Source organism: Canis lupus, chromosome 5 (assembly GCF_003254725.2).
Source record: "Canis lupus dingo isolate Sandy chromosome 5, ASM325472v2, whole genome shotgun sequence".
In the NCBI taxonomy this organism is placed as follows: Eukaryota; Metazoa; Chordata; class Mammalia; order Carnivora; family Canidae; genus Canis; species Canis lupus.
In genome coordinates, this window is record NC_064247.1 from 49,899,497 (window position 1) to 49,911,466 (window position 11,970).

The following is an 11,970-nucleotide window of genomic DNA, read 5'->3' on the forward strand; positions in this document are numbered from 1 at the left end:
ATGTCAGGGTCTTGAGCTCTGGCTCTGAGCTCAGCATGAGACTTCTTGATACTCTCTCCCTCTCCCTCTATCCCTCCCTACACGTGCTCTTGTGGACACGCCTGCTCTCTCTCTCTCAAAACAAACAAACAAACGTGCTTGTTGTTCACTTACTAGGTGATTTTTATGGCTTTATCTCAATTAATCCTCATCACACATCTTTAGGAAACTTTTCAAGTTCCCATTTTGCAGAGAAGGAGAGTGAAGATCAGAGGTAGAAGGGATGTGTTCAAGGTCACACAAATATTAAGGGACAGAGGTAGGATCTATAGGATACTAGACATCTCTCTTTCTCTCTACACATAACCTAAATAAAGCCCACAGCCAGGGGCAGAAACACAGACAAAAGCCTCAGTGACCTGAGGCTCAGCAAAAGGCCAATCTCGCATATTTTAGTAGCCTCTAGAACATCAGTAATTGAATTGCATTACAATTATTCAGGTTCATTTTATAATTATTCAGGCCCACTTATACATGCATTTATGTCAGGCCTTTAGTTAACTTTGGATACCAGGTACTGGGCTAAGAACTGGAAATTCATATGGGATTCTTATTATTATGACAGCAGCATGCTACCCACCCTCACAGACCTTACCATCTAATTGGAAAGATAAACAATTTAATTAGCAACATGATCAAGTGTGCTGTGCTGTCTCTTATGACAGGGACAACTATGACCTAGATCATCAAGTAGAAATACAATCAAAATTAGAATTCTGTTGCCAAGAAGACATGATAGAGTAAAACGTATGTTAGATTTAAATCAAGATACTATTAAAATAAGTTTGGGGCTTTTATATGTATGTGCTTTAATAGCTAGAAAAAACATTTGTTAATTTTTTTTGGATGATGCAGAATCAACGAACAATTATTCCAATATGATTGATTATCTGCCTTTGTTTTACAGTAAAATCAAAGTCCATTACCATATCTGGTTCTACCTTCTATATCTAGCAGAATATTGTCGAAAGAGCAAGGTCTTTGGAAACACAAACACTGAGTGTAAATATCAAGTGTGTCTCTAGTTTTTCTAGTTCTTTCTTTTACTTCTGTTAGAAAAGGCCATACATGAGAAAACTAACACAGGCTTGCTGTGAGAACTCAGGAAAACAATATATGTGAACATACTTTGTTCTGTATTCTAGCAATCAGAAACTTCTTGGTGGTAAGTACTAAAAATCTAACTCAAATTAACTTTAAATAGGTATTTATTAGGGTGTCTGGATGGCTCAGTCATTTAAGTATCTGCCTTCAGTGCAGGTCATGATCTCAGAGTACCGGGATCAAGCCTTGCATCAGATTCCCCGCCTCAGGCAGAAAGCCTGCTCCTGCTTCTCCCTCTCCCTTTCCTCTCACTCATGCTCTTTCTCTGTCTCACTATTCCTCTCAAATAAATAAATAAAATCTTTCTCAAAAATTGGTGTTCATTGAAAACTATATCTGCACAAAAACCTGCACGTGTGTGTTTATGGCAGCTTTATGCATACTTACCAATACCTGAAAGGGACCAAGATGTTCTTTTGTTGGTATATAAACTGATAAACTGCTGTACATTCCAACGGTGGAATATTATTCAGTTCTAAATAGAAATGAGATATCAGGCAACCCCAGTGGCTCAGTGGTTTAGTGCTGCCTTCGGCCCAGGAAGTCCCACATTGGGTTCCTCGTGGGGAGCCTGCTTCTCCCTCTGCCTGTGTCTCTGCCTCTCTCTCTCTCTCTGTCTCTCATGAATAAATAAAATCTTAAATAAAAAAAAAGAAGAAATGAGCTATCAAGCTATGAAATACAAAAACAAAACATATCTTAAATGCATATTGTTAAATGAAAGGAGTCAGTGTGAAAAGGCTAGGTATTGTAGGATTTCAACTACAGGACCCTCTGGAAGAGGCAAAACTATAGAGTCAGTACAAAGATCAGTAGTTGCTGGGGATGAGGGTGGTGCACAGAGATTTTAGGGCAGTGAAAATACTCTATGTGATACTATAATAATAGATACATGTCATCATACATTTGTCTAAACCCATAAAATGTATAACAGCAAGAATGAACCGAACCATAAGGTCAACTATGGACTTGGGTGATTATGTGTCTGTGTAGGTTCACCAGTTGTAACAAATATACCTCTCTGGTCAGGAAGAAGAAGGGAGGCTCTGTATTGTGAGGTCAGGAGGATACAGGCAATCTCAGTACTTTCGATCATTTAGTGAACTTAAGTTTGCTCTAAAAATAGGTCTTTTTAAAAAAATAATAAATATGGTATTTACTGTCTCCAATGACCAAAAAGCATGGGGGTGGATCTCACTTCATGCACTGCTGGACTGGGGGCTGAAATGATGCCATCAGAATCTCTTGCCTTTGGTACTCTATTGGCTTCATTCTTTCCTACTAGAAACAGCCTTCCAGTGTCTTCTCACTCACTCTGGCTGGCAGGCCTTCAGGAGAGAAAGTCTCTCTCTTCCCTTTTGTATATATAAATCCCAAGGATTCTGACTTATCCAAGCTTTCATTCTTAACCTACTTTTTAAGTCAATTAATGAAACTAATGTGAATTATTGTGACTGGCTAGGCCTGGTCATACTTTTACCCTGTGGTGACATGAGGAGGTACGTGGGATTAGCAGCCCTATCAGAATATGGGGAAATATGTTCTGGTGGAAGGGCAATTTTCCAAAGGAGAAAGAATAGAGGAAAGCATGCTGGAGAGCCAAATCTATACAATCCACAACATACAGTGTACCTAAAACTGAGATCCGTAGATTTCTACAGACACCTCACAATATTCTAGCTGTGTGATCTAGGCCTAGATGTTTCACTGCTCTGTGCTTCATTTTCCTCATCTATAAAATAAGGCACTTCATGGGGTCATAAGCATTAAATTAAATTATAAGCCCAAGATGCTTTGTATCTTGGACACAGAATTGCTCTATAGATGGTTAGTCATTCATAATAATATTAATTCCCAGCTCAAAGATATGGGAACAAAGGCTCAGAGAGGTTGTGACTCACCCTTGGTCACATCCCCTGAACACCCTGATAGAGAGATCATAACAGCAAGTATAAGATCCTGGAGCCCTGCAGACATCCTTTGCATTCTGGGAATTACACAAATGATTTATCAATGATGACATCTGATCCTCAGGGAGATAAGGCTCACTTTCAGCTGTGCTTCAGGACAATCGTATAATAATCGTAATGTCTTGTACTGCATGGCGCTTTTATTTTTCAAAGTGTTTCCCAACAATTACATCATTTTACTTTTAAATATCCCTATGAGTCAGGGAAGACATTATCACCATTAGTTGTTCTTATTATTGATTTTTTTAATGCTCTGTTATAGAGCAAACACAGCCATTCTTGTTTTTAAACTGTTTCTAATATTTTTTTCAATGAATTTTAATGGTTAACTTTAACTTGAATTGTTGTCTCCAAGTTGAAGATGGCAAATTTCCTTGATAAATGCACAGCAACATGGTTTAGAAGAGAATCACTAAGGAATGGGAGAACTGAAAAGGCATTTTTACATGCAAACAAATGAATTACAAAATCTGTTTCCCAGTCCTGAACTTCTGCAGGAGCTTAAGTCAGGAAGACCAAGGAATCTGTGAACTAGCTAATACCACAAGTTAGCAGATGTTCACATGGGTCTCAGGCAGTTGCCAAATGAATACATTTCTCAATATAAACAGAACCAAAGGAAAGTCTGGGCTTCATGAAAATCCTGAAATCTGCCAAATTACTCCAGCTGAATGAAAATGAATTCTTATCTTTTATCATTATACAGAGTAGAAAGTCTGATGCAGTAAGAGGAGGCAAAGGCCAAAAGTTCCAGATCCTACCATTTAGCTCCGCCACTGACTAGCCGTCATACTTTAGCAAAGTGACTTCTGCTCTCAGAGCCCCAGTTACTTCCGGAGAATAGCAATAAACCAAGAACTCCTGAGGAAGGTAAATCTGGATGTAAACCCAGCTTTCCTACATTCTGAACACACAAGTTATCCAGTTTCGTAGCCCTAATTTTATCACTTGAATTGCTTGAATTGCTTGAAGATTATATAGCATCAATATGCATGAAGACCTAATAGTGTAACTGGCACATAACAGAGATCAATAATTATTAATTTCTCTTTCCCTAGAGCAGAACAATTAAGTCTATATATATTTGATTGATACACAGATACATACATAGGTACATAGATGATAGTATATATATAAAACTATCTACATATATATATACATAGCATTATGAGGATAAATTAAAACTCAGTTATTTAAAATGATTATAAATATATGCAATATATAATATGTAATTTATATTATATCTTTATACTCCATTACTTTGGATTCCCTTCCCTGAAGAAAGTACCTAGCATAGGAATCTGGGGAACACATCAAAGGGCCCCTAAATTCAGTGTCAACGCAGTTTTGCCAGATGAACACAGAGGCAGAGGATTCTAGATAGAGCGAAGGCCATACACGCATTAGCTTTAAAGAAGAAGCTGAAAGACATTTTCTAAGGCAGGATCTCTGGGAACTAACTGGCCAGAGACAAGATCTTTATCTACAAATATAAGATAAGCAGCCACCATATGATGAAGGTGATCTTTCCAAGGAATTTCAGTTTCTCTTTTTAAAAACATGGTCAGTGTGCACGTGTACAAAAACAAAGCTGAGAGAAGCTTAGCTGCTTGACTTGCTTGGGTAGCCAAAAATTCTTGAATGGGTCTCTTAAAATAATCAGTGTCACAGCCAATCCAGCGCCTTATGGGAAATCTGGTTTCGTAATCTGGCTAAATAACTCACTGGTCATATGTCTTTGGGCCAGTTGTTTAACACATAGCCTCAGTTTCCCCATTGTCAAATGTTGACAGTCATAATCCAGTCTGCTCCTCTTTTCAACCATTCACATGAGACCAACACTCTAGTGAAAGGGGTGATTTCATATCACCTCCTGCCCTGTGATTTTATGCATTTAAAACCTGATTTTATCATCAGCCAATAACCACTTATATATATATTTAAAAAAAAGGAAACATCCTTGTATAAAGAGACCCTTGTGGGAATGGTAAAGGAATTGGAACTCACTTATAAAAATCAAGTAGCAAAACGATTTAGCTGTTGGTTCACTCCAGCCTGGGCTGTGCTTTGCATGAGAAATGAGCTCATCTTTGAATGTAGCAGATTCTGCTTGTTTGGGTAGTGCTTCTAATCGAGGCATATATATTTTGCCTCAATCACAGGAAAACAAATTGTCAGTGGCATATTGCTTTGGTATTTCAACCATTTGTTGGATTTCCCGCCTCCCTAAATGTCTTAAACAGAAGCATGAAGCATGAATAGGCCAAACTAGAAAACCCGGTATTTATGAGCCTATTCGAACCTTGTAAAGATTTGATCAGCAAATATGCCAATTGATACACCATAATGTTTTACAACTGCAGTTGTCTTGGTCTATAAAACTTATTATAATTCTGAAGGGATTTCTGCTTTCCCTGCAGACATTTCTGTTTTACTGCCACCTAATGGTGTATATTAGAACTGGCAGTTTTGCAGTTGGAGTTTCAGGAGGCAGATGTTTTTAAGAATATGACAAACCAACCATCCTGATGAGCAACTGTCTCTCCTTACTCATCTTGCTTTTCCCACACACACATACACTATTCCAGTCAGAATCTAGAAGGCTCTGGTATGGATTATGGCCTATGAGGTAGAAAAGATCCCAAATCTACTTTTGCCTAAGAGCTGTGTTCTTTAATATCTACTGGACTATTAACAAAGCTGATATTTTGACTTCCCTTTCCAAAATCTCTACCAGTGCTGATGCATTACAGAGAAGCTTCTAGTCAGAAAAGATAGTAGCCGGGATCATTCCCTCAGACTGTTAGGTTGAATTTGGCAGACTCATTGCCCTGGACAAGAACAGTGGGATGTCAAGTGGAGTTCCTCTCTAGCACATTCCCACAGTACAGAGCAAAGGAAGCAAGAGAAAAATCCAGTCCCAATGTACTGAGCATACAGAAAGAAGAATGGTCCTGTTCTACAGAGACTCTATGGGTTCCCACAGAAACACTGCTTCAAGGGCTGCAGAGAAATGTTGAGTCCAATTAGATCAATGAGTTTCAAGAATAGTATCCCCACACTGAGCATTTGAAACGGACAAAGTCCTGTGTTTTGATTGCTACACTGAATGGCATCCTGGAATCTAGTGCTCAGGGGTTAAAGTTGCTAAATGTCCTGCAATATGCCGGACAGTCTTGCACAGGAATGCCAGTACTGTCCCCGCGGGAAAGCATGGCATTCACTGCAGGATTGAGACCATTCACTGGAGGATTGAGACAATTCTTCACTCCTTCTTTCATTCTTTGATAAAGGACTTTCTGAGCCCCTTCATGTCAGACCTCGGGTTAGAGTCTACAGATTTGATAGGAAAGATACGGTTTCCCATAAATTTCAAAGGATCCCAGTGGGTATTCCACGTGTTCTTACCAAAAGTAACACGTTACTATTATTTTCTTTCTTCCCTTGAGGATGTAGTAACTCACCAGGAAGCCAGTTGGGAAGAGCAGAATCTTGCCACTGTCGGAGATGAGGGCACCTGCCAAAAGAATGTCAATTACCTGCCAAAGATGCTGTGGTCCAGAGCACCCCCCTGATAGATTCCAGCAGAGCTGCCTTGTGAATCTCAGTGTTCATACCAAAGTAGAGAGAAACATCCTCTTTTTTCTCTTTTGTGTCACACCTTGTCACCTGCTCACCAAACAGGCGCTGCTGGTGTCTCTGTGTCTCAGCATCTTCTTACATCATCCCCTTGATCAGTTAGTTGCTTCTAGTTATAGGCAGACTTGGGCCACACAGGTGGGATACCTAAATTTCAGACAAACACTGTCCTGTCTATCCTATTTCAGGCCCAGTCCCACGTATTCACATAAAACCAATGCCTTCAGCAATTCCTCTCCAACCCTGGAAAAATCCCTCATGCAAACCCAATACCTCAGGTCTTGTTCACCAGTTCAGTTTACCAGATACATGTAAATCTCAGTTTAGACGCAATCTGAAACACTCCCTCCCGCTACATAGGAGCTAAACCAATGTCCTTATACATTTTGATGATAGATGATTGCTGGATCAATACAGCGATATGATTGCTGGTCATACAATACAATGACCAGTATGATTGGTCAATACAGCAATATGATTGCTGGTCATACATACAATGACCAGTATGATTGCTGGTCATACAATAGAGTAATATATGTAAAGTGCTCGGTATACACTTAGTTCTCAATTTTAGCTATTATTATTAATACATTTTGGCAATTCTGTTGTTAGCAATACCATTTTCAAGTAGGCTCCACACCCCCCGTGGAGTCTAACGTGGAGCTTGAACTCACCCCCCTGAGATCAAGAGTCAGACACTTAACTGAACCACCCAGGTGCCCTAGCAATGCCATTATTAAAATTAAGAAACTGAGGCTCAGCGTGACAGAGCCATTAGTTCATAGAGTTAGGCTTCTAACTTATCTCTGACTCCAAAACTCGGGCACTTTTGATCAAATTCTAATAGTTCTACATTCCACTCTTTGTAAAAATAAGGTATCTGAGACCATGTAACCTGTTAACATCGCATGTAGGCAACTGTATGTATACACATCACGTAGGTGTCCTTAATTCTTTGCATACAAGTTTCTCTCTAATCACATTCTGACAAGGGGGTGTTCTTTTGGAAGCTATGGTCTATACTAGTTAGACTGCAGCTTGCAGCTGAAGCCAAAGGAGGTATCAGCTGTGTGTTGGCAGAGCCTACATCACATGCAATGTATACCAATTCATGCTACGCCAGAGATAATAACAGGCAGATTACAGAAATAAGTAGATATCTTTCTTTCATTATGTGCTGTGGGTGGATAAACTGTAAACAACATTTCCTACATTTGAAAGTGGTAAATGCAACAGATGGGAAAATTTCTGTTAATAGTATATTAGAAATCTTACATATTTTTATTTTGTTTGTAAATACAATCTTGTTCTGAATCATAGTAATTTCTATGTAAGTGTGGGTGTGGTAGACATTACTAGGGCTCATCAGTGTCTACTTTTCTCTTTCCAGGCATTCAGAGACCGTAATTCCCAGCCCCCATTTTTATGAGGTCAGTTGCGTTACTCATCTGGCCAATGGGGTATAAGCAGAAGCTGTATATGTATGGTTTCCAGAACAAAGTACTTAGTTCCAGGTGGGTAACCTTCCACAACTTTCTTCCTCTTACCACAGTCATCACAGAAGCACATGTTGAAACAAAGACGCCATGGGGTCCGTGGAGATCAGACTACTGAACTAACGCATGGAGGATAACTGTCCTAGAGAACTGCTCAAATCCACAGCAGAATGCCCATGAATAAAACTAGACTTTTGTTTTCTTAAGCCACTGAGATTTAGGTCTGTAACTATGGCGTAACTGGGACTCTCCTGACTAACACCATGGGTGAGGTCATTCCATTCATACTGTAAAATAGAATCCATCTCTCCCTGTCCTAATCAAAAATAATATGTGCATTTTAATCTGATACCCAGGGTCTTCTCCAATCTGGGCCAAACCTACTATCCAAATTTGGTCTTCCACCATTCCCCAAATGAAACTAGACAATTCCTTGACCACATTTCACAATTTCTTTTTTCTTTTTTTATCTTCACTCCCTCTGCTTAGTATATGGTTTCTCCCCTTTTCATATGTCAAGTTACTACCTATCTTTAAGAGGCAGAACCCACATGCTAACTCTTCCATAGCCCCTCCCCCTATCCTACTATTCTGAAGTAATTGCTCTTGCCTTTAAATTTGCATATGTATTACTCCTTCTTACTTTATATCCTATAATTTTTAACATATTACATTAGTTTCAGGTGTATGTGATTCAATATCTGTAAATATTGTAAAATGATCACAATAAGTCTAGTTAATATCCATCAACAGTTACCAAAAAATTTTTTTTTTATTAAAAAAAACAGAATTTTTCTTGTGATGAGAACTCTTATTAAGATCTAGTCTCTTAGTAACTTTCAAATACATAATGCATTATTATTAACTATAGTCACTATGCTGTACATTACATCCCCATAACTCATTTATTTTATAATTGGAAGCTGGTATCTTTTGAATCCCCTCACCCATTATACCCATTCCCCATCCCTTACCTCTGGCAATGACTAATTTTCTATACCTTTGGAGTTTTGTTTGTTTTTTTGTTTTTCAGATTCCAGAGATAAGTGAGATCATACCGTATTTGTCTTTCCATATGACTTATTTCACTTAGATAATGCCCTCAAGATCCATTCATGTCATTGCAAATGGCAAGATTTCCTTTTTTATGGCTGAATAATATTTCATTTTATAAATATATAATAATTTATTTATCCACTTATCCACCAATGGACAGACGATTTAGGTTGTTTCCATGTCTTGGTTATTGTAAAGAATCCTATGATGAATGTCAGAGTGTATTTATCTTTTTGGGTAAGCATTTTCATTTCTTTGGATAAATACTAAGTAGTAGAATTGCTGGATCATGTGGTAGTTCTATTTTTAATGTTTTGAGGAAACTCCATACTGCTTTTCATAGTGGCTTCAGCAATTTGCATTCCTAACAGTGCATGAGGGTTCTCTTTTCTCTATATTCCTGCCAACAACTGTTATTTCTTTTATTTTTTATATTAGCCATTCTGCAAGTTGTGAGGAGATAGCTCATTGTGGTTTTGATTTGCATTTCCCTGATGATTAGTGCTGTTAAGTACCTGTTCATGTACGTGGCCACCTGTATATCTTCTCTGGGGAAAAAAAATGTCTATTCAGAGCCCCCACCCATTTTTAATTGGATTGTTGGATTTTTTTTTTTTCCTATTGAGTTTCTAGGAGCTATTTATGTATTTTGGATGTGAATCTCTTATGAGATATAGGATTTTGAATACTTCCTTTTGGTAGGTTGCTTTTTCATTATATTAATTTTGTTGATGGTTTTCCTTTGCTGTGCAGTTTTTTAGTTTGATATGGTCCCACTTGTTCATCTTTGCTTTTCATGTAAAAAAAAAAAAAAAAAAAAAGCAGTGCCAAGACCAATGTCAACGAGATTACTGCCTGTATTTTCTTCTGGGATTTTTATAGTTTCAGGTCTTATATTCAAATCATTAAACCATTTTGAGTTCATTTTTGTGCATGGCATAAGAGAGAGGTCTTATTTCATTCTTCTGCATGTAGCTGCCCATTTTCAGCATTATTTATTAAAGAGACTCTTCTTTCCCCAGTGTATATTCTTGGCTCCTTTATCATGATTTAATTTACCATCTATATGTGGTTTATTTCTGGACTTTGAGCTCTGTTTCATTCATCTGTATGTCAGTTTTTAATGCCAAAATCATACAGCTTTTATTACTATAGCTTTGTAATGTAGTTTGAAATCAGGAAGCATGGTGCCTCCAGCTTTGTCCTTCCTTCTCATGATTTCTTGGTCTATTTGGAGGTTTTTGTGGTTCCATACACATTTCACTATCGTTTGTTCTATTTTGTGAAAAATTACATGCAACTTTTATGGGGATTGCATAAAATCTGTAGATTGCTTGTGGGTAACATAGATATTTTAACAGTATTAACCCACCAATGGGTCATGGATTATGATTATTTATGAGCAAACTTTAACTCTCTTATTGGTAATTTTGAGAGGACTGTTCAAATCTGATTCATTATTGTATCCTTAGCACTCAACTCAAGGCCTTAAAATTATGCCCAGTAAATATTTAATAGGTATGGATATATGAGGGATACTAATATAGTAAGTTTTATCATAAAACCAACTTAGGCCTTTTTAGGACACTATCAAGGAGCATTCCTTTTCTCAACCACCTTCTTACCTCCCCTCCAAAAATAGAAGCATTATCTTAAGCCATGCTTAGAGGTTGATGGGGATATTGGGAACTAAAAAGTACTATATCTACACAAATTCCTTCTTCTAGGCCATGAAGCAGTACAAGGAAATAGAGCAGGCTTCCTGCTTTTCCCAAAAGCATTCAAGAATGGAGGGGTTTGTGGCATTCAGGCTTGGTAGTTGGGGTTAAGAAGATTGGAATTGGGAGGAGGGTAGCAACTGCACTGATATGTATTGAGAATATAGAGTATGCTGTGATAAGTGCTTTATGTTTGTTTTATCACATGCTCTTCCTAAGAACATCAGGGAGATAACATGGTGGATAGTGTACAGTAGCCAGGCTGCAGGTGTTTAAACCCCAGCCTTGCCACTAGTAGGGTAGGCCTGGAGCAAGGTAATTAACTCTCCTATACCTCAGTTTCCTTAACTGAAAATAATATTCCATCCCTCATGGAATTATTAGGATAAATGGATAAATGTATTGGTTAATACTAAACACTTAGAAGAGGGCTTGCATATAATAAGTGTACAATAAATATTGATTTGAAAAAAAATAATGTAATTTTGCTATTATTCTCTTTTCACAGATTAAGATACTAAGGCATAAATGCTAAGCCCACTGCCCAAAGACATGCAATAGTAAATGACAGGGTTGAGTTTGAACCCAAGCCTTCTGGCCTCAGAGTCAATGCTCTGAGTTCTTCAACCATAGCCTCTTTGAGGCCTTCAGAATCACTAGGCAAGAATGTTACAAAGAATGTCCATGCTCCATCTGGCTGGGTGGAAGAATGATCAGACAAGGTAACTTGTGAGAATCCTTTCAACCTCTAAATTCTGTGATTTACAGATGCTCAAACTTAAAAGCAAATAAGGTTCCCAAAAATTCAGGGCAGAAGTGGCCAGAATGGTCTTTCTGTGGTTTAGAACTTCTCTGTGATCATCCTCTAGAACCTTTTGATACAACCACATTTTTCCAGGCCTCTTGTATTATACTATAGAAGTTAAAAACCCATGTTCCAAAGAGAAG

General features: G+C 38.0%; 1 long non-coding RNA gene across 1 annotated transcript; it reads left to right on the plus strand.

Annotated features, from left to right (window-relative positions):
• The first annotated feature begins 1,093 nt into the window (after positions 1 to 1,093).
• On the plus strand, positions 1,094 to 11,684 carry LOC118354681 (uncharacterized). Its single transcript, XR_004815588.2, has 3 exons — positions 1,094 to 1,204; positions 8,143 to 8,266; positions 11,531 to 11,684. It is a non-coding gene; the product is annotated as an uncharacterized LOC118354681 (long non-coding RNA).
• The last annotated feature ends 286 nt before the right edge of the window (positions 11,685 to 11,970 follow it).